This window comes from Mirounga leonina, unplaced genomic scaffold (genome assembly GCF_011800145.1).
Source record: "Mirounga leonina isolate KUSES-001 unplaced genomic scaffold, KU_Mleo_1.0 Mir_125, whole genome shotgun sequence".
Taxonomy (NCBI): Eukaryota; Metazoa; Chordata; class Mammalia; order Carnivora; family Phocidae; genus Mirounga; species Mirounga leonina.
The window spans coordinates 28,742,565-28,760,891 of record NW_023270305.1 but is presented as its reverse complement, the minus strand read 5'-3'; the positions used below and the strand labels follow the sequence as shown (position 1 = coordinate 28,760,891).

General features: G+C 50.2%; 1 pseudogene; it reads left to right on the top strand.

The window, feature by feature from the left end:
* The first annotated feature begins 2,939 nt into the window (after window positions 1-2,939).
* Window positions 2,940-4,076, top strand: LOC118007846 (annotated as a pseudogene).
* Window positions 4,077-18,327: the final 14,251 nt, after the last annotated feature.

Here is an 18,327-nt window from a genome sequence, read left to right as displayed (position 1 = left end):
GATCATGACCTGAGCTGGAGGCTGATGCTTAACTGACGCAGCCACCCAGGCACTCCGAGAAGGAAGCTTTTGCACTGAGCTTTGAAAGTTGACTCTGAAGATCCCCAGTTTGAATTCTTTTCCTTCTGTCTTTCCCTCAATTTCAGGGTTTCTTCACCTGGCCCATCAGCAGCCCAGGGACTCAGCACTGTTCTCTGATAGCTAAAGCCTCTTGCTCTCTATCCCACCTGGGCCTCCCTCCTTTGCACCATCTCTACCTCTCCCTCATGTGTCTTCACTAAGAGAACTTGCCTTCTAGGGCCCCCACTGCTTGGTTATTGGGATCATGACCTCTAAGAATCAGATGACTGACTGTTTCTGGGAAAATGTGCTAAAATAAAAACATAAAACAAATATATAATTTGTTTGGGCACCTTGAATCTAGGTTCAGAGCCTCTGGATGCATTAGCCTCTGGCCCATGTACATAATAGTAATTCTCCGCATCCGCATGGAGCTTCCTAGCAACAAGTAGGAATGAGCCCTCTGATCAGTCCCTCATTAGGAAGGATCTTCCTTGAACCTGACCTACTTTTTTTTGAGAATCTAATGAGAGCCATGGATTTTCCCCCCAATAAAATGCACATATCCCAAAACATCTAAAATCTAGCATTCATTTCTCAGAAGTTTCAGATTCCTCCTGAAACCTATTCATAAAAATCCAACTCTGCTTCTGTTGACATTCAATTAATTATGAGTCTAAGGACCCCATACTCTGATCCCTCTATTTAAATGGTTCCTCCTCCATGGGGTCTCCCCTAAACCACCAGCTAGAAATCCTCTCCCCTTCATTGGTTCTCTCTCCTCACTCTGTGAAGTCAAGGCCATGGGCTCCCAATACCTCTTGCCATGGCACCTGGAGATAGAATCAACATTTAGGTCTCTTCTTCAGTACACTGGACATTTGGGTCTCTCCCACCCAAATGTTAAAGCAGGTTGAGCAGTACCTAAGTTGGTTGAATATAAGTTTGCTTATTGGATCAGAAACATAACAGAACTAGGAGAAGGAAAACCGATAAAACTGTGTGAGGGGACACCTAAAAGAATGAGTTTTTAATCTGTGAAGATGGTGCCTGAGAGAGCATATGTGTATCTAATATCAAGGAAATCATGAAAGCTATCAGTAACACACACTGGGATTTGCTTACCAAAACTGAAAATACTGAAATTAAGAAAGCCTGCAAAAATTGAGAGAGATGGCGTGTTCTATTGGTTTTAACACTAATTTATGTAGTGGGTAAGGGAAACATATGGCCCTCATTATCTTGAGAGGTTATGTAAGTCACAGACACAAATAGGTTCAAGAAAGGTTTAGAGATTGCTGAAAGGAATTAAAGAAGCCCTAAATAAATGTAAAGGCATGTTGTGTTCATGGGTAGGAAGACTTAATGTTGTTAAAATGGCAATACTATCCAAAACAATCTACAGATTCAATGCAGTCCCTATCAAAATTTCAACAGCCCTTTTTTTGTAGAAATGAAGAAACCTATTCTCAAATTCATATGGAATCTCAAGGGGTCTCCTAGATCCAAAACAATCTTGAAAAAGAAAGACAAAGTCGCATTATTTACAGCCAACATATGGAAGCAGCCCAAGTGTCCATCGGTAGATGAATGGATAAAGAAGATAAAGAAGATGTGGCATACATATGCAATGGAATATTACTCTTCCATAAAAAAGAATGAAATCTTGCCATTTTCAATAATGTGGATGAGTCTACAGGGTATTATGCTACATGAAATAAATCAGACAGAGAAAGACAGATATTGTGTGATTTCACTTACATGTGGAATCTAAAAAACAAAACAAATGTACAAATGAAACAAACCAGAAACAGACTCATAGATGCTGGAAACAAACCGGTGGCTTCCAGAAAAGGGGAGGGGCTGGGGGATGAGCAAAATAGGTGAAGGGGATTCAGAGGCACAAACTTTCAGTTATAAAATAAGTCCTGAGGAGGTAATGTTCAGCATAGGGAATATAGCCAATAATATTATAAAAACCTTGCAGATGGTAACTAGACGTATAATGGGAGTCATTTCGTAATGTGTAAAAATACCAAATCACTATGATATATACCCAAAAGGATACTGCATATCATTTATACTTCAAATAAATAAATAGAAAAACAAAGTTCGAGAACTTGTGCTTCTTGATTTCAAAACTTACTACAAAGCTAAAGGAATCCAAACAGTGTGGTACTGGCATAAGAATTGAAACATAAGTCAATGGAACAGAACTGAGAGTCCAGAAATAAACCCACACATCTATGGCCAATTGATTTTTGACAAACCTGCCAAGTCTGTTTAGTGGGGAAAATAAAATCTCCTCCGTAAATGGTGCTGGGACAAGTAGATTTCCACAGGCAAAAGACTGAAGTTCAACCTCTACCTTATAGCATATGCAAAAATTAACTCAAAATGGATCAATGACTTTAATATAAAAGCTAAAACCATAAAATTCTCAGGAAAAAAATACAGAAGTAAACCTTCATGATGTCATATTTGGCAACAGATTATTGGATTTGACAAGAAAGGCATAAGCAACAAAAGAAAAATATAGTTAGTTTGGACTTCATCAAAATTTAAGATTTTGTGCATCAAAGGACATTATTTTTTTAAGATTTTATTTTTAAGCAATCTCTACACCCAACGTGGGGCTCGAACTCAACCCAGATCAAGAACCACATGCTCCACCGACTGAGCCAGCCAGTGCCCCAAAGGACATTATTAAGAAAGTAAAAAGACAACCAATAGAATAGGAGAAAATATTTACAAATCATATATGTGATAAGGATTTAATATCCAGAATATATAAACTACTCCTACAACTCAACAACAAAAAGACAAACTCAGTTTAAAAATGTACAAAGGGTCTGAATAGACCTTTCTCCAGAGAAGATATACAAATGGCCAATAAGCACATGAAAAGATGTTCACCATCATTAGTTAGGGAAATGCAAATCAAAACCACAGTGATGAAGGGTTTGGCCTTGGCAACCACAGCCTGGCCCGATGTGGCTCGAGATTCTGCCCGGGATTGACGTCATGGCCATGTGCTTGCTCATCCCCAGTGTAGCCTCTGTGCACATCCACAGGTTCACTAATGGAGGCAAGGAAAAAAAGGTTTGCCAATTATTCATGTCAGCGGAGCTTGATGGAAAGAGATAGACGCTTCTCTGGAGTTAATCGTTACCATGTGTCAAGGGGTTTGGAGAATATCGATCAAGGAAGCATTTTCCTGATTGATGAAAAAATAACTCGGTTATGCTCATCTACCCCTTCTAGAAGGTTATGCACTGTCTTAATGTACTGCATGGTAAAACCAACGAAAAAGTAAAATCCAAACCAAACCAAATAAGAAACCACAGTGACACACTCTTTCATCCCCAAGTGTTGGAGAGGAGGCAGTGACATTCAAACTCTTGTGTGCCGCTGATGGGAAGGTAGAATGGGGCAGCTGCTGTGGAAAACAGTTTGGTGAGACCTCAAAATGCTAAGCATCAAGTTACCATATGACTCAGCCAATTCCAGTCCTCGGTATAAATCCAGAAGAATTGAAAAGAGGCTCAAACAGATACTTGAACACCAATGTCCATCGCAGCATTATTAATAATAGCTGAAAGGTGGGGGCAACCGAGACGTCCATCAACAGATGTCTAGAGAAAGAAAGCGTGGCGTCTACACCCCATGGAATATCATTCAGCCTTTCAAAGGAATGACGTGCTGACACTGACACCACATGAATGAACCCCGGAAACACGGTGCTAACTGAAACAGACACGAGAGGACGGATACGGTGTGCTTCCACTCAGCTGAGGCGCCCAGCCCAGGCTCGTTCAGAGACAGAAAGTAGAGCGATGGCCACCTGGGACAGGGGAGGGGGGGAATGGGGAGCTGTGCGTAAAGGGCACAGAGTTTCCGTTTGAGGCAACGAAAAAGCTTTGGAAATAGATACGGCGATGGTTGCTCCATGTTGTGGAAGTGCTAAAAGCCACTGAGTTGTACACTTTTTTTTTTTAAAGAATGATGGAGGGACGCCTGGGTGGCTCAGTCGTTAAGCGTCTGCCTTGGGCTCAGGTCATGATCCCAGGGTCCTGGGATCGGGGCCCACATTGGGCTCCCTGTTCGGCGGGGAGTCTGCTTCTCCCTCTCCCACTCCCCCTGCTTGTGTTCCTGCTCTCGCTGTCTCTGTCTCTCTCTGTTAAATAAGTAAATAAAATCTTAAAAAAAAAAAAAAAAAGAACGATGGAGAGAAATGTGTGGGTGATAGTCTCACCACAGATCATCAAGAACATGGTGGATTGGGGCACCTGGGTGGCTCAGATGGTTGAGCGTCTGCCTTCGGCTCAGGTCATGATCCCAGGGTCCTGGGGTCGAGTCCCACATCGGGCTCCCTGCTCCTTGGGAGCCTGCTTCTCCCTCTGCCTCTCTCTCTGTCTGTCTCTCATGAATAAATAAATAAAATCTTAAAAAAAAAAAAAAAAAAAAGAACATGGTGGATTGAACCACTGGCCGCTGAAGACCACTGATTGTCCCAGAGCCCCATTCCTCACCAGCATGGGTGACGGCATTCCAGAATGGAGGCGCCCCTGCGATCCCTATGACGAGGCTGAGGGTGGGCCTTGGGCTCCGCAGGGACCCGTCTTGGGGTGCCAACTGCGTGGTAGCTGGAGACATTCCTCAGGCAAATTGGAATGGCCAACCCAGAGCTGCTGGCCACTGCTGTGCTATGGAGCATCAGATTTCTCTCAGGCACCAAATATGCACCCTTTTAAAGGAGTAACAACAGGGCGCCTGGGTGGCTCAGTTGGTTAAGCAACTGCCTTCGGCTCAGGTCATGATCCTGGAGTCCCGGGATCGAGTCCCGCATCGGGCTCCCTGCTCAGCAGAGAGTCTGCTTCTCCCTCTGCCCTCTTCCCTCTCGTGCTTTCTGTCTCTCATTCTCTCTCTCTAAAATAAATAAATAAAATCTTTAAAAAAGAAAAAAAAAGGAGTAACAACAACAAAAGAAACCATATTCTATTAATTGACTAGTAAGAAACACTCTCTTATACACACACACACACACGCACACAGGCTCTCCCAAGAGAGACATCAGTTACGGACATTGGCAATGGCTCCCCGCTCCAGAAGGAGCACACCATTTGGCATGCTTGCCGGCCAGAACTCCTCATCTCTTTCTCCACTGGCATGAACACCAGGCTGCTGTCAGGGGCCCCATGGAGTTTTCGGGTAGCTCCCTGTAAGCTAGGCAGTGTCCACCCTGGTAGTATTGGGCGAGAAAGAGACTCCAGCTAGCTCAAATGAAAGAATGCAGTGGACGGGGATGAGGGGCTCTGGGAATTGGGGGTGGTGGGGGCCAGGACTGCTCCGGAGGGCTGGGAAGGCCGAGAGTACAACCCTGGTTCGCGGAGGAGGCCGTCTGTCCCACGTCTCAGCTGGACCCGTGGACCCTCCTTCCTGCTTTACTCACTGCAGATGCCACCCCTGGGGAGGGCCTTCCAGCCAGGGTTAGGTCACATACCCTTCTGTGAGTGGCCCAGGGCAAGAAGAGAAAGAGTTGCTTCCCAGAAGTCCCTGGTGGAGGGTGGCGCATAAGATCATCCTCTCACCCATACCAAACGCACTGGGGAGAAGTCATCCCCAAAAGGGAACTGAGAACCAACAGGTAGCAGGAACAGATGAGGCCCAGCCAAAAGCCCAGTACACATATGAAATCCATGCCCCTCCCGAATGAACATCCAAACCCCACCAGACTAAGAAGCTAAGAATCAAGGGTCAGGACCCACAGAAGGCTTTGTAAACAGTTCCTCTCCAAGAATCTTAGGGGTGTGTTTGTGCATCTGGAGTGGCTGGTGCCTGACAGAAAATTCGTGGACTTTTAACTTGGGTTGCACAGCCCAAGCTCCGTCTGCTCCCCCCATCCCCCCCAGAAAAGGATGACCTCGCTGCCTTACTCTCAAGATCTTGGCTACCGTGGGCGGCGGGCTGCAGCCGCAAACCCTCCAACAGAAAGCAGCTCCAGGCCTGTCAGTTGGGGTGTTGGGAGATGTGTCCCCAGGGCAAATGCCCAGAGGGACCCCTCTGGGAAAGACTATGAAGCCCGGTGATGTCACCCCCCTTCTCCCCATGCAGCTGATCATCGGGACATAGAAAGGACGCTCCTGGAATGAGTGACAAGTACGACCTGTTCCTGATCTCAGCAGTCTGCCCCATTTGCACTGGTGCCAGGTCAAAGGCAGGGCTGGAGGCCAAGAGGGGGGTCAGGGCCCAGCTGGCAGAGAGGGACACAGGGGGCCCGGGCGGGCGGGGTGTGGGAAGCAGGCCAGGGTCGGGCCGCAACAGCGGGGGCTGAGGTCAGTCACACAGGGAAGAGTTCCAGAGGAGGGGTCAGGCCAGGCCGGCGATCTGGAGAGGGAAAAGAAATCGGCTGACTCCATGCCAGGCCTGTCACCAGAGGAAACATGCCAACCCTAGGGCATGTCCCATTTAGCAGATGAGACCGTGGGCAGAGCACTCATCTTCCCCAAGGCGGGGCATGCAGCCAGTGAGTGGCGGGAGCTAGGGGCTGAGCCCCAGTCGCTCCCGGTCAGATGGAACCCGCAAGGAGGATACGAATGGGGATGGGTGGAGGTGGTAGGGAGATGAGCGACCTTCCTGGGCATTCGGAATTGAGGGCTGGGTATTGCCACCACAGGGGAGAGAAGGGTAACTGCAAGATCTGAGTATTCATCTCTTCCTTTTCCTGTCTCCTTCTGCAATGAATGACTGACAACCGCTTCAAAGTGACATTTGCACTTTGACCCCATGACAGCAGGTGTCACCGCCGTGAACTTTGCAGAGGTGACTAGAATTGGCGGCTCTTTCACAGCCTTACACAGTTCCTCAGGCAGGAGGGCGCCTCTCCCAGTGCTTTCACACGGGCAAGAAAGTTTGTGCATGTGGCCGGGACGTCAGGAGAGAGTTTCTTAAAGGCCTGCATGCCCAGCACTCGATGCCAGCCCCCCTCCTGCTGCAGACCTGCTCTTTCAGGTTCCTGGACCTAATTCCAACGTATCTGAGAGGGGGAGGGCGGGGGGCGAGGTGTCTCCTACACAACACCAAGCAATTCTCAGACCACACCAGGGTGTCCCACAAGATTCCCCCTTAAACACACACACACACACACACACACTTCAGATGCCAGTCCAAAGGCCAGGTTATTACCAACTGGCTGTAAATCAGAGGTTCCTAAGACCCCTCCTCGGGTTTTATAATAAGCCAGTCATCTAGTAGGTAAAATGCTTCTCTGAGTTCTAGGAACTGCTCTAGCAAAAGAATCAAAGGATGGAACTCAGGAACAGCCAGATGGAAGAGATGCATAGGGCCAGGTGTGGGGACGGGGCTGGGAGCTTCCCTGTTCTCTCCAGGGGCACCAACCAGCCCGTTTCCACCACCTGGAAGCTCTCTGAACCCAGTCCTCTTGGGATTTTATGAAGGCTTCATTACATAGGCATGATTGATTAAATCGTTGGCCATTGGTAATTGATTCAAACTCCAGCCCCTCTCCCCTCCCAGGAGGGTGGCAGAGAGACTGAAAGCTCCCACTCTCTAATCACCTGGTTGGTTCTCCTGGCAACCAGCCCCCTTGGTTAGGTTACCTAAAAGCTTTCCAGTAGTCGCCTCATTAACATAACAAAGACACATTTATCACTCTTATCGCGGGGAAATTCCAAGGGTGTAGGAGCTCTGGGCCCGGAACAGGGTCTGAGAGGAAAATATATTTATTACAAATCCCAACAGCACACCTCCCCCCCAGCACGTTCCCCTGCCGTCCAGTGGGGGAAGGCAGGCAGGGAATGCTGGGCCGAGGGCCTGTGATGGTCCTGCTGCCCCAGCCAGCACCTGGGTAAGGAGTGCGACCCTCTGAGCTTGTCCTCTGCAGAGGCACTTGCTGCAATTTGCGGAGAACATTTTACTGTGATCTCCAGCCTGTTCTGGATTAATGTTTTCTCTCCTGCACTGATGCTCCCCTTTCCCCCTGATCACTGAAGTCATGCAAAGATGAAGGTAATTCTGAGTGATGTTATACAGGATCTCAGGCCAGATTAGAGTAGAGCAACATCTGTTATTAAAGTTCCATCCATATTTCCTCTCTTGCCTTCTCAACCCAGTGTCTAAAACAAGAACTGAATTAGAACAAAAAAGTTGACACAGTAGCTACTAATAAGAATTACGTTGGGGCGCCTGGCTGGCTCAGTCAGACTCTTGATCTTGAGGTCATGAGTTTGAGCCCCCATTGGGCCTAGAGCCCACTTAAAAAAAAAAAAAGAATTATGTACATATCCTATCCAGGGGACCATGCTGAACTCTTCCCAGGACTGTTCCAGGAGTCTCATCACGACCTTACAAGGAAGGCTCAGTTACTGATTCCATTTAACAGATGAGCAAACTGAGGCTCAGAAAGGGGAGATGAGCAGCACAGGGCAATGAACCTGCAATGTTGGACCCCCTGCCCATGTTCTATTTCAATTGCATACAATGCTACCACCTCCCTTCAGCCCCCCACCCCTGATCCCAGTGGTCTCTGTAATTAGGAAAGATTTTTCAAATGAGAATAATCAGTATTACTGGGGATATACTTAACCGTCAGACTCCACCCTTGCCCATAATATCCTATTATTCCCAAAGCTCCTGACATTGCAACCCAGTGCTCTGTTGGCATTAGATAGATGAGTGTGGTAACTATTTCCTTCAAGACAGTCTTCTAAAGAGGATTAGGATTCGTTTACCTGGTTCTCAGTTGGCTAAATAGTTAAAAATTGTGAAAACTAAATATGTATTTGCTGTTTTTTTGCTGAGCAGCCTTATTTGGAGTGGAATGGGGGGGAAGGGGAAGGAGAGACATTGAGAAAGTTAAAGTGAAAACCCAGCGTGGCATTGTCAATTTCAAGATGAGGCACTAAGGAAACCTCCTGTGTGGGGGGGAATCACTTCTGATATTGGTTGATGTTACAAATGGAGCGTCATCCACATGAACATCGGGGGAAGAGAGGTCCCCAAAACCCACAGCTGCCTGGCTGTGGCCAATTTTTGGTTGTAACCACTAATTACGCTCAGTTTATTCAGGACAGACTGCCTTACTGATCGGGGGTGGGGGAAGAGACTCCACGCTTGCAGTCCAGAGGCCCTCCCTGCGTGTCCAGGAAACCCCTTCATCTGTGCACTTAGCTGATAGCCAGGCTCCATTTTGGTGTTGAGCCCTTCTGGACAAGCCAAGTCTCCACCCCACCCAAACCAGGTCAGATTTGAGGATTAAAGTTTTCACCTTTTTGCCCTCTTAGCACAGTTAAAGAATGATAATAATGATCATAAAACAACCAACCAACATCAAAAGACCTAAGCCTGAACTATGCTGAAGGAAGCCGGCTTTGGGACTCCTGGGTGGCTCAGGTGGTTAAGCGTCTGCCTTCGGCTCAGGTCATGATCTCTGGGTCCCGGGATGGAGCCCCGCAACCGGCTCCCTGCTGAGAAGGGAGCCTGCTTCTCCCTCTGCCTCTTCCCTTCCCCTGCTTGTGCTCCCTCTGTCTCTCTCTCTCTCAAATGAATAAATAAAATCTTTTTTTTTTTTTTTAAAGGGAAGCTGGCTTTGATAACAGCAGAGGGAGTGAGTTGGGGGTAATGCGTTGAGCATGAGATCTCAGGATGGCCCCTGGTCCTCCTCTGAGTCTACTGTAGTCTGGGATCTGGCAGTGACCTCCGGAGCTCCTCCACAGGTGGCTCAGAGAACCCAGACCCAGAGCCTCCAGAGCACTTTGGGATGGTCCTCCGGCTTCCCTGGGGTGGGCCTGGGACACTCCAACACTGCTGCTATGCTGGGGAGTGCACCCCAGACTTAATAGCTGGCTGGGGCTGACAGTGGCTTGGCATCTGCTTAGCAGAGGTAGGAGGGGAGGTCTGGCCAGGCCCCATACAACCACCCCCTGACACTGGGTCATGGAGGATGGAAGGCCTTGTCCGGAGCTGCCTGCATGTCCCAAGTCACTTCTGTTAAAACCCCAACCTCGCTGCCTCTGCTCTTACTGCTACAAACCTTAGCAACACTGAGAAAATGTTGGCACTCCTTCCTCTGACCTTATGAAGGTAGGCGCGGCCTCCCCAAGCCCAGCCGGCATCCTTCCCTGCTCTAGAGGGTCCTGGGGCCAGCCTGATGGCCCCCATCACACACTGCCCCAGGGACCACAAGCAGAAAGCTCACTTTTTTGCCTGTTTGGGTGCAGTTGGGATAATTTTTAATACATTCCTTTTTGCTCTTCATCAACTTCAAAATGTATCAAGATGTCCTGAGGGCAAAAGAACCGATTTAACTCTCTGATTAGAAGGAACGCTCTTGGCCTAACGCCTCACTCATTTTGAAATACTGACATTAACCGGGAAAATCACTCAAGCTCTCTTGTTACTTCCTGTGCTTAATTAAGTGGCTCCGCAGGTGACTCAACCCTTTTATTTTTCAGAATGACATCAGACTTATTTTCCATTTTAATAGCCTGGTTACTTCATTGATTTTTTAAAATCCAATTTCACTTTCTAGTGCAATTTTTTTTATCTATTTTTCCCCCTCCACCCCAGGAAATGCTAACTCCCATAGTGGCTAAACTCCAACTATTACAAATGCCTCCGTTTTAGTTTTTGGTGAGGTTTTTTTGAGTCCAAGGTCCAAAATCAGAATTGGAAGAAGGAATTAGAGGTATAATCCTTACATGCAAATTACCTAAATAATTTCACAAAGTGTTGGAGTTTTTAAGATAATGAACTATCTAGTGTTATGCCTGAGAGGGGTCCCTGCGTCCTGGAGGTGGTGTTGGGGGTCCCTGCAAAAAAAACCCTCCTGTCAGTTCAAGGAGGATGATTCCAACCTCAAAAGCTTGTTTTGAGCTCATTTACTACTTATCAGGTGGCTATTTAACATTTATTAATCTGGAGGTTAATTGCCATTGCTGTTTGTTAAAGTCTGTTGTTGGAGGGTAGACTTGAGAATTTCTACATCTTAACACGGTTTGGACTCACAGTCTCAAGAAAAAGCAGATGCCGATGTTTTGCATGGCAGGTGACATTTGTTTATTGTTTATCTTTCCGGGGTGAGGGGCGGATTTAGTTTGTTTCTTTGGTGCCTGGGCGAGCTGAGTGAATTTCATTTTCTGCCGCTGCTGAGGGGCTTTCCTCCATTTAAATGTCATGCCCTGATTCAATTTCCCAAAAAGGGGCCACCCTGGTGAGGACGGGGAGAGCACTCGTTCTGGGCCTCAGCGTTACAGGGGGCCATGTCCACAGAGCCCGTTACAGCAGCCCACGGTGGCCCCAGCCTTTTCCCCCGACAGGAAGGGAACCAGACTGGAGCCAGAGGTGAATATGCAGCCCAGAGGGCTTCTTCCCCTTCCCCAAGGTTCAGTTACAACCAGACAACTTCCCAGGGCCAGGAACGCTGCAGGGCTCAGTGATCCTTTTTTTTTTAATCCCAGGGAGGAGTCAAAGATACAACGCATGCAGGAGGTGCTCATTACATGTTCATTTTCTTCCTTCTTTAATTAATATTTGCATAATGATACATTGAGGGAATTAACTGGCTGCACAGCTGGAAGAACACACACTCTGATAATTCGTTTCCCCCTGTAAGAAAGATGTCAGCCATTGGCTGTCTACCCTCTTGCTCTTCGGATGTCCTCCTTCCTCTAAAGAACCAACATCCCATTTGAAGCAAAGCTGCCTCATGATGCCATGGTCTGTCCTTTCAAAAAGTTCTTTCTAACCCATCGGCTGTGATCAAAAATTATACCAGGCACGGGGTGGGGACAAAGACCCGTGAGCTGGATGGCTGCACTTGAGTAGCTAATGATCACCCGGCAGCCGGCCCAGACAGATGCACATAAGAACTGGTGGGGTGATAGGGAGAGAGGAGCCCAGGTGGTAGGGAATGACCTCTGGGTGAGAGCACCCCAGATTGCTGTCAGCTTCCATGGATCCAAGCTCCGGCTGCCACTGGCTTCCATGTATGGTTGGTCTCCCGTATTCCCAGGGCCTCAAACGCAGCGAAAAATGGCAGCCCCTTGACCCATGTCCCATACAAACTCTTCTAAAGCCATGTGTGCATGTAACAGACTTGACTTAATGGGGGGGTGGGGATGCCTGGCTCGTAGAAGGTATTCCACAAATATTGATCAGAAGAATTAGTTGAAGGACTCCAAACTGAACACTGACGTAGACGTCTTTGCTCTTGGATGTCTCCAGCCCTTCCCTTGAGGATCTTACGCTGGCAGCTTCATCCTGCAACACAGCTCTTCCTACCAATGCCACAATATGACCTGAGTTTACTCCTTATGGGTCTCAATTTATCCCTGCATTTTTCCAGTCCTGCCTGCTGGGACGGTGTGCTCCATCATCCCATTCCCCCACCCCAAATGCTGTGGGGCTGGGTCTGCGGTGGGAGTCCCCTTTGCCCCAGAGCCTTGTCACCAGGACATGAGGAGGATGGAGTGGCTGGATGGGAAGGAGGTGGTGGGTTTCTCAGAACACTACTCCGCTTTGGATCGCATCACCTGGGTTTCTCTGCTGGAGTTGATGTTCGGACAGTAGGGGCTGCCTTTTGGCCCAGTTTCGGGACACCAGATCATTGGGTCATGATCAGGGAAGGTGAGGCTGGCCTCTGATGCATTTGATCTTCCTGGAGCCTCTGTCTCAGGGCCATGTTGCTTTTCCTCCACCCAGCTAGGATCGTGCTTGCTGCTCACTTCCTCAAAACTGAGCAATAGTTTTAGGGATTATACATAAGGAGTAAACTTGTAAAGAAAAGCAAGAGGGTGGCTAACATGAAAGTCAGGAGGGCCGTCACCTCTAGTGGAGGGAAGGAGGAAGACACCATTTGGGGGAGGGGCACCATAGGACTCTTCTGTAAGATGCTGTTACTATTTTTAACCTTGGCTGTGGACATTCAAGTGTTCATGTATTTGATTATTCCTTAAATGGCTCTGATACATTTTGTGCACTCTCCTGAATGTGTGATACATTTCCCAAGGTGTGTGGTTTCTTCCACAAAAAACCCCACTTTTAAGAAGCATTCCTGCCCTGGCTACCTGTCCCTGGCCATTTTGCCCGGCTGAGCCAGGTCCAGTGCACATCTGGGGAGTGCCCACACTTGCCATTGTCACCGCCTTCCCTGCCTTCCACCACGCCCCAAGCCACATCCTGCACTGGTTTCCAAAACCCGGGACCACTGTTGGATGGCAACATTGTGGACACTCCGCTGTCTTCTACCTTCCCGCCTGTCTGCACAACAGAGAGACTCTAAACAAGAATGTGTTGCGGAGAGCTCCCCTCCAGCTGAGCTCTCCCCGTGCTGGTACATCTGTTCAGGAAGGCGCTGGTGCTTTCTGATCCAGGGCACGTGTGACCATAGCACGCAGGGGGCTGAGTGACAAGGAAGAGCTGGAGCTGAGCTGGCCTACCCAGTTCCATCCCCAGTATTCTCCCCCCTGGCCCCCCCACCCCAGTTCCCTAGCTGGGCTTCACTCTCCCCCATGACCTTGACCTTTGTGGCTCTTGGTCATCCCTCCACCACCTGTCAGCTGCAGCTTCCCCGGAACGGTCGCCTGCTCAGGTCCCTCCTTAGCCTTGCCTTTCCCCCACCTGTTAACTTGGTGAGTCCACCTAGAGTCTCCTCTGCAGGCATCAATGGCCAGGAAAGGTCTTGGGGAATGCGCATCCAACCTACCATCTCCGACTTCGCGCATCTGGCCACAGGGCCAGTGCCAAGGGTATTTCCTTCGTGGCCCTTTGGACTCAGAAGCTGCTATTGATTCTGCTGGCAGACACATGCCTTCCCTTTGAAGTGTTTGTCTACAAGGAAGGCGTATTGAACCAAAACGAACGTGGGGACCGTCGGGAGGGGTGCAATGTCTACCTGCTGGTTGCAGCAAGTGCTTACTCTGGCAAACATTTGGAGACAGTCTAACTAGCATAGCTGTCCTGTGCGTCACGGGTCTGTAGTGAGGATCCAACCAGTCAGGACAGGGCAGGGGCTTTCCATTCAAAGATGCTCTCCAGGGCCATCCTTCTCCCCTCCTCCGAGTGAGGCAGCGCAGTGTGAACACCGCAGACGGGCCTGGATGCCCTTCCTGCCCCGGGCACTCGCCGAGGCAAGTTCCTTAGTCTGTCTGAGCCTCAGTTTCCTCCAGCATTGGGTGGAGTGATAATTGCTTCTCTGTGGGGTTGATGGGGGCTTAAATGAGATAATGGGGGTAAGCCGCTAGCAGGGTGCCTGGCACTCTCCTGGCTCTCAGTACCTGCTGGTTCCTTTCTCCTTCCTTCTACCTTCCTTCCTTTGCTTCAAGGAGTACTTAACTCTGGAAAGTAGTATTAGGCTACTTCAAAGAACAGCCAGAATTGGCCAGTGTCTCCCTTGATCCCTGGAACCAGGTAGTCCGTGGCCCAGGATCCCAGTCCATCCTCTCACTCAGCGACCCCACTGAGAGGGGACTCCCCCCTCCGAGGAAGCTCTACCCCAGGGCAGCGCTCTCTACCCAGCACCCCTGCCTCCTGCCAAGAGCCCCGCCTGAGGCCCGAAACCATAGCAGGTGAGAGTCAGGGGCTCACTAGCCTGAGCCCTGCATTTTGCAGAGAGAGAAACAGACCAGAGAGGGCAGCCGATCTGCCCCGGATTGCCCAGCTTTTCAGCAAGGGAACCCAGGACGGAATCCACACAGCTCCACCTTTCACCACCCTGCCACCCTGTGAACAAAAGACTACGGAGAGAGCCTGTTGGCGGGAAAGCAGAGGGATCCCAGAAAGGTGCTGGGGGCGCTGGGCGTGTGGCCACCCAGCTGGTGGCGAGCGGCATGCAGCGCTCGGCTGAAATGCGGACCCCCGTGGGCCCAGGTGCCCTTCCCCACCAAGCAAGAGTCCGAGGTGTCATTGTTGGGTCCTGGTTTTCTGCAAAGCTTGAGAGAGGGGGAAATGTTCCCTTGCCTCGCATAGACGGACAGAACTCATGCGGGGAGAAGATCCCGACGGCGCGGGAGCCCGGGTGGCCGGCCTGCCGTGGTCCTGTCTGCCGGCCGCGGGGAGGGCGGCTTCCCTCCTCGCACTGGCCACCGGCTGCTGCGCCCTCACTACCTCGGCCTTGGCAGTCAGACGTACTTCCCTGGGCTCTGGAGCTCCTCCCGCGGTGACCTCCACAGGCATGGAGGCCACCCCCTGGGAGAGAACAGCCCCGCTCCGGGGAGGTTGGAGACCCTGAGAATCACGCGCGTTCGGACTCGCGCCAGAAGCCAGCTGTCCCCGGGCCGCCCGGTGCGGCCTCCCTCGCAGGAGCCTGGTGCCGCGCCTGGTACCCGGCCGGTGGCTTCTCCCGGTGAGTGTGTCTCCGTGGGAGGCACTGCTGCTTGCTCAGGGTCTAGGAGGCTAAGAGAGGATTCGTAAATTGCCCGAGGTCACGGGGCACGTCGGGGGGCTGTGCTCACAGCATTTCAGGCCAGATTCAGCGTTCGGTCAACACCGTTTCCTGAAGCACGTACTATGTGCCAGGCACCGTGTTGGAGCGAAAGGTACAGTCAAGCGTAAAATAGCCCATCCCTTGCCCTTCTAGAGCACACAGTCTATTCCAGCAACAAAGATTAAACAAATAAATAGGAATTCAGTTATCTACAGTGGTAAGAAAACGAGTGCCTGGCTGAGGGGAGGGTTCTCCCAGGAGGTGGTGTTTAAGGGGGAGTAGCATCGGCCACTGGGGAAGGGAGAAGAGTGTGTCTGGGGAGGGAACGGCACAAAGGCCCTGAAGAGGCCCGCATGGCTGGAGCAGGGGAGAAGGGCAGGGGGATCAGAGATGAGGCGTCCAGGGGACCAGTCTTTTGTCCCTCGGGTGATGCTTCTTGTGCCTTGCTTCAGAAATCCCTCCTTCCTCACGATGAGGTCTTAAAGATACTTCTGTTACACTTGGAAAGTTTCCTTTTTACATTCGGGTCTTTAATTCATGTGGAATTTGTCTCTGACCCTTCATCAAGGCCAGCTCCCGACTGCTTGCCTGTGTGACTCAGAGCAGATCGGGTCCCTGGTCCCCCCCCACCCCGACCCCGGCCAGTGAGAAGGTTACATTAGATCATCTCTGAGGCTTCCACCTGTGACCAGTGATGCTTCTGCCGGCGTGGTGATGAAATCACTCCACGGATTCCCATGTGCCCTGCGAAAACACGGCCACGTGGGCACAGGGCTGCCTGCCTGGCCCACTGTGCTTTTGTCTCCTCCAGAAGTAGAACACAGCACCTCAAGGCAGGTTTCCCAAGACCCACTTCCTGGCCAGAACTTCACTTTGACTCATTCTTTTTTGATGTTTTCGTTATATTACATGACCAAGGCGAGGATGGAAGGAGAAGACTCTGTAACTTGAGCTGTTACCAAAACCATAGATCCAACTAGACTGGCATCTCTGGAAAGGCCACACTGCAAGATGGTTAAGTCTGCGAAAATCTTTCAAACCTGCCTTGAAGGAGTTTCCGAGAGGTGCCACCGCACGGCAGGTCAGTGGGCATCCAGGTGGAAACGTGTCTCTGGAAGCAAGTGACTGCTTATGAAAACAAACATACACACAAATAAACAGCCAGTCTGCAGTTTTCAAACTGTTGTAACAACACAGAGGGTGGGAGACTCTGTGTCAGGCCCGTTTGTGGGGGCTGACTCTGCCCGGTGGTAACAGCGTTGGGGAGGAGTCCCTGCAGACCCCACAGGGTGGGAGGGTCTGAGAGAGAGGACATGATGTTCATGGGAGGTGGTGCAGGTAGGGAAATTCAGCCCAAGCTCATTTAAGGAAAAACGTGTGCAGATGATCATCCTACAGGGGTAAGCAGGTGTGGTGTCTTACAGGATACAAGGGTGAAAGAGACTGGGAGGACATCAGAAAAGAAAGCCTTCTATCCGTTGGGTCCCAGGTCTTGCAAGGCATAAGCCAGCTGTCTGTCCCATTGACAAATTCCTCAGAAGAGGGAATCTAATTGGCTTGAGGTCTGTGATGGTTAATCTTTTGTCAACTGGACTGGGCCATGGAGTGTCCTGATATTTGAGCAAACATTACTTTGCATGGGGTGTTTCTGCAGGGGCATTTTTGGATGACTTTAACATTTAAGTGGATAGACTGAGTAAGAAGCATTCTTCTTCCTAAAGTGGGTGGGCCTCATTCGATCAGTTGAAGGCATGAATAGAACAAAAAGGCTGACCTTTTCTTGAATAAGAGGGAATTCCTCTTCTTTGATTGCATTTGAGTTGGGACATTGGTCTTCTCCTGCCTTCAGACTCTGGCTGAAACCTCAGCTCTTCTTGGGGCTCAAGGCTACCGGCTCTCACACTGGAACTCACACCAGCAACACTCCTGGTCCTCAGGCTTTTGGACTCAGAGTGGAACGATGCCTTTGGCTCTCCTGCATCTCCAGCTTGCCACCTGCAGTTCTTGGGACTTCTCAGCCTTCATAATTATGCAAGCCGCTGTGTGTGTGTGTGTGTGTGTGTGTACAACGTCTCACTCCATAAGGCTCATGGTTCAGGCTTGGATAGTCCTTAAGCCTTTGCATGTTGAGGCCTCACCCAAGACTTGCCTGTGGATAATGCTCAAGCGTGGCTTTGGGTTAGTTGGGACTGAGTGGCAGCCAGAGGCTCCCAAGCCACTCTGACTAGTGATGCCGGAAAGGGCCTGCGCCTCCGATATCCCCCACCTCAGGACACATGCAAAAGCCACACCATTCACCCTTGCTTCAAGTTAAAGCATTGCAGGGTCCCCAGGGCCCCCCCCCCCCAGGCAGCTTGTGCCATGTCGGGTGGGGGCTACCCACCCGGACAGAGCAAGACTCCCAGGCAAGCTTCCTCTGAGCCTGGCATCTGGGCGTGTTGCTGCCACTTCCAAATGGTTTTACAACTTGTAGGAACCTAGGGGCCACGCCAGGACTGTGATGTTCCCTTTCATACAAGATTGACCTGTGGATGAGTCAATCCCTGTGGATGAACCCCAGGGCAGCATCCATCAGCACTGGGCGTACCCCAGCGAGCTGGTGCTCGCTTTGCATGGCCCCTGGACTGCAGCATTCCCTCTGTTCCCTGATTTCTAGAACTCCTGGTTCGGAGCCCCAAGCCATCCCAACCTCAGCAGGAGGAGGTGTCAGCAGGAAGCAAGGACAGGACACTCAGCGTTCCTGCCCTGCCCGCGCCTCCGAAGGCAGCGACAGTAGTCCTGCCCCGGGCCCCAGTGAGCCCCTCAGCCTGCGGCCCTCCTGCTTT